The sequence below is a fragment of the Schistocerca piceifrons genome, unplaced genomic scaffold (assembly GCF_021461385.2).
Source record: "Schistocerca piceifrons isolate TAMUIC-IGC-003096 unplaced genomic scaffold, iqSchPice1.1 HiC_scaffold_1238, whole genome shotgun sequence".
Taxonomy (NCBI): Eukaryota; Metazoa; Arthropoda; class Insecta; order Orthoptera; family Acrididae; genus Schistocerca; species Schistocerca piceifrons.
Genome location: NW_025727057.1, coordinates 5,001 through 10,000, shown reverse-complemented (window position 1 = coordinate 10,000; position 5,000 = coordinate 5,001). Strand labels below are relative to the sequence as shown.

At 52.7% G+C, this 5,000-nt stretch overlaps 1 non-coding gene across 1 annotated transcript in view; it reads left to right on the top strand.

The window, feature by feature from the left end:
• Positions 1-3,486: 3,486 nt before the first annotated feature.
• Positions 3,487-5,000, top strand: part of LOC124730357 — a 1,909-nt gene continuing 395 nt past the window's right edge. The window contains exon 1 of the ribosomal RNA XR_007007988.1: positions 3,487-5,000. This exon is cut by the window's right edge and continues 395 nt beyond it. This is a non-coding gene — a ribosomal RNA (small subunit ribosomal RNA).

The window sequence follows — 5,000 nt, the reverse complement described above, 5'->3', positions numbered from 1 at the left end:
CGTATACATGCTGAAAGAGTCTGCCCACAATGGGAACCACACGTCAGCCAGCCACTCTGATCACGCACCACTCTCTGCTTCTAACGGGCGCACATACAATATGTAAGCACCAGCATGGAACAACATCCAGTGCATCCTCTCCGCCACATTACACAATCCACACTATCACAACCAGACCAGGAGGTCCATGCGGAAAATACAATATCCCACCCTTTCGACATCCACCATTGCGCAGATCAGGCACCAACACCCACACATGTCCTATACAACGGTGCACCCAACATCACAATAGTACCTCCTGTCACAGCGCACAAACAATGACATGAGTCAAAGACACAGGTCTGACACAAGCATAGAATTGGAGCGCCGCCTCTAATAAGCCAAAGGTGCATCCTGACGTGACAAATCTGATCATGTCACAAGCATTCACTTACTATAATCACTATCAACGAACCTGCCGCCCCCGCCCCCCCCTACACCTTTCCTTACAACAACGTGTAACCTAACCTAACCTAACCTATGTTGTACCTTAACCTAACCTATGTTGTACCTTAACCTAACCTATGTTGTACCTTAACCTAACCTATGTTGTACCTTAACCTAACCTATGTTGTACCTTAACCTAACCTATGTTGTGCCTTAACCTAACCTATGTTGTGCCTTAACCTAACCTATGTTGTGCCTTAACCTAACCTATGTTGTGCCTTAACCTAACCTATGTTGTGCCTTAACCTAACCTATGTTGTGCCTTAACCTAACCTATGTTGTGCCTTAACCTAACCTATGTTGTGCCTTAACCTAACCTATGTTGTGCCTTAACCTAACCTATGTTGTGCCTTAACCTAACCTATGTTGTGCCTTAACCTAACCTATGTTGTGCCTTAACCTAACCTATGTTGTGCCTTAACCTAACCTATGTTGTGCCTTAACCTAACCTATGTTGTGCCTTAACCTAACCTATGTTGTGCCTTAACCTAACCTATGTTGTGCCTTAACCTAACCCATGTTGTGCCTTAACCTAACCCATGTTGTGCCTTAACCTAACCCATGTTGTGCCTTAACCTAACCCATGTTGTGCCTTAACCTAACCCATGTTGTGCCTTAACCTAACCCATGTTGTGCCTTAACCTAACCCATGTTGTGCCTTAACCTAACCCATGTTGTGCCTTAACCTAACCCATGTTGTGCCTTAACCTAACCCATGTTGTGCCTTAACCTAACCCATGTTGTGCCTTAACCTAACCTATGTTGTGCCTTAACCTAACCTATGTTGTGCCTTAACCTAACCTATGTTGTGCCTTAACCTAACCCATGTTGTGCCTTAACCTAACCCATGTTGTGCCTTAACCTAACCCATGTTGTGCCTTAACCTAACCCATGTTGTGCCTTAACCTAACCCATGTTGTGCCTTAACCTAACCCATGTTGTGCCTTAACCTAACCCATGTTGTGCCTTAACCTAACCCATGTTGTGCCTTAACCTAACCCATGTTGTGCCTTAACCTAACCCATGTTGTGCCTTAACCTAACCCATGTTGTGCCTTAACCTAACCCATGTTGTGCCTTAACCTAACCCATGTTGTGCCTTAACCTAACCCATGTTGTGCCTTAACCTAACCCATGTCGTGCCTTAACCTAACCCACGTCGTGCCTTAACCTAACCCACGTTGTCGCCTAACGTAACCCACGTTGTCGCCTAAACCTGCTCTGTAATTGTTATACGACTCGTTCAATTAGTGTAGTGTTGCCCACCCGCAACCCTCGCAATATAGTTCGCTACTCGCACTCCCCGCTCCCCTGTGTATCGCTTCATGTTAAACACCTTGCAAGTCTTGCTCACTTTCCACATGCTCCTGCTGTACACTGTAATGTGGATGGCAGCAGGACGTACATGCCGCCCCTCCCCACGTCCCCACCTTGCCCCCTGCCTTCGCAAGCTGGTTGGTGAGAACTTTGCATGTTCAATGCCCTCCGCATGCGACGTACTCAGGCTACGTTGTGGTGCGGCCTGTGTCAACTGTCCGCTAATGTCGTACGCGTAAACCACAATCTGTACTGCACATTCGTCCTTATGTACTGAATGATACATCGTGGCACATGTGTGACCGTACAACGACTGCGCCCAAAAACGGCGGACCATACAGTGCAAATATTGTGCACGCAGCTACGTGTCGTCTCCCTATGAGAGCTGGATTGCAGTGTGGTACGCCATAGAGACGTGTGGGAGGAACGGACGCCGTGGATGGCGATCAGCATGAGCTGTCTGTTGATGTATTCGGACCTAGTCGTCTCTCCTCACACACCGTGATGGCATGGTGCACCGCGTTCCATATCTGCGACATGCTACAGAGGCCGGTTGACAGTCGTTCGAGCAATGGACATCGCATACGTACGGGGGCCACCTTCCACGTATTGTCTAGGCGTGCACATTTTGTTGCGTGTATGTGGGCAGACGTAGTGTGGCGTGACACCTGACACAGGCATGCAATAATCGTGGAAGTTGCAAATGGCGATGGACGCCTGCGTTTTCTGGTGAAGTTACGCAAATGAACAAATGGTAACCTGTTGTGGTGCGGTTGTTCTCGCTAGGGGTGAATCGGTGATGGCGACGATAGGTTGAGGTACTAACCGGTTGTTCCAGCGATACCCACCATGCCGACGAAACTGAACGGCATCTGGGTGTGAAGCGATACGCGGCGGTGGCTGGGTGGGACCGTCCCCGGCCGGTGAGGGGGCGCCTCCCGGCGTGCTGGCCGCGCGGTGCGTGGGCGCACGCGCTACAGCCGGCTGGTGGGGGCGGCCAGTGGCAGGCGCGCCGGCCGACGGACGCGGCAGGCGTCGCAGCTGCGCGCCGGCGCACCCTGCGCGCGGCGCCGTGCGGCCAAAGTAGGTCCTCGCGGGCCCGGTGCGAAGCGCGGTGGACATCTTCAGTGTGCTGGTCCGATTGAGGACTGTGTGCGTTGAGGATGCGCTGCCGCCCGGCGCTCGGCGCCGCGACGCCGTCTGCTGCTCGGTCGCCCCAGCGGTTCTCGCTGGTGGTTTGTATCGCAGCTGTGCGGATGTGTTGGCGCGTGCGCTGTGCTGGGAGAGTTCGCTTCGGCACCCAAGTGGGGCTTTTGTCCTTCTGTGGCGCTGGCGTTGGAGCTGCCGGTCACCGTAGGTGGCGCGTGTTGTCTCCCGCCGGCAATGCCACGACAGCACGCTCCCGGGCCTCTGTCGGCAGCGGCAAGCTCAGTTGGGAGCACGGGTGGTCGCACCGAAAGCGTCTACTCGCCTAACTCCGGGCGATTGCGCCTCTCTCGAACCCGACCAAGTACTTGGGACGGCGCTGCGCGCCGCCGGGACCTGAGAGGGTTTCGAGGTGTATTGTGCAGGGGAGCTCAGCCTCCTCCTGTTTGCAGAATGATTGAGCGGACGCTTGCGTGTTCGCGCGGGCCCCCGGGACACACTCCCGGGCGGCCGGCTGCTCAGCTCTAGTTGACGCAGCTCCCTGGTTGATCCTGCCAGTAGTCATATGCTTGTCTCAAAGATTAAGCCATGCATGTCTCAGTACAAGCCGCATTAAGGTGAAACCGCGAATGGCTCATTAAATCAGTTATGGTTCCTTAGATCGTACCCACGTTACTTGGATAACTGTGGTAATTCTAGAGCTAATACATGCAAACAGAGTCCCGACCAGAGATGGAAGGGACGCTTTTATTAGATCAAAACCAATCGGTCGGCTCGTCCGGTCCGTTTGCCTTGGTGACTCTGAATAACTTTGGGCTGATCGCACGGTCCTCGTACCGGCGACGCATCTTTCAAATGTCTGCCTTATCAACTGTCGATGGTAGGTTCTGCGCCTACCATGGTTGTAACGGGTAACGGGGAATCAGGGTTCGATTCCGGAGAGGGAGCCTGAGAAACGGCTACCACATCCAAGGAAGGCAGCAGGCGCGCAAATTACCCACTCCCGGCACGGGGAGGTAGTGACGAAAAATAACGATACGGGACTCATCCGAGGCCCCGTAATCGGAATGAGTACACTTTAAATCCTTTAACGAGTATCTATTGGAGGGCAAGTCTGGTGCCAGCAGCCGCGGTAATTCCAGCTCCAATAGCGTATATTAAAGTTGTTGCGGTTAAAAAGCTCGTAGTTGGATTTGTGTCCCACGCTGTTGGTTCACCGCCCGTCGGTGTTTAACTGGCATGTATCGTGGGACGTCCTGCCGGTGGGGCGAGCCGAAGGCGTGCGACCGCCCCGTGCGTGCTCGTGCGTCCCGAGGCGGACCCCGTTGAAATCCTACCAGGGTGCTCTTTATTGAGTGTCTCGGTGGGCCGGCACGTTTACTTTGAACAAATTAGAGTGCTTAAAGCAGGCAAGCCCGCCTGAATACTGTGTGCATGGAATAATGGAATAGGACCTCGGTTCTATTTTGTTGGTTTTCGGAACCGAGGTAATGATTAATAGGGACAGGCGGGGGCATTCGTATTGCGACGTTAGAGGTGAAATTCTTGGATCGTCGCAAGACGAACAGAAGCGAAAGCATTTGCCAAGTATGTTTTCATTAATCAAGAACGAAAGTTAGAGGTTCGAAGGCGATCAGATACCGCCCTAGTTCTAACCATAAACGATGCCAGCCAGCGATCCGCCGCAGTTCCTCCGATGACTCGGCGGGCAGCCTCCGGGAAACCAAAGCTTTTGGGTTCCGGGGGAAGTATGGTTGCAAAGCTGAAACTTAAAGGAATTGACGGAAGGGCACCACCAGGAGTGGAGCCTGCGGCTTAATTTGACTCAACACGGGAAACCTCACCAGGCCCGGACACCGGAAGGATTGACAGATTGATAGCTCTTTCTTGATTCGGTGGGTGGTGGTGCATGGCCGTTCTTAGTTGGTGGAGCGATTTGTCTGGTTAATTCCGATAACGAACGAGACTCTAGCCTGCTAACTAGTCGCGTGACATCCTTCGTGCTGTCAGCGATTACTTTTCTTCTTAGAGGGGACAGGCGGCTTCTAGCCG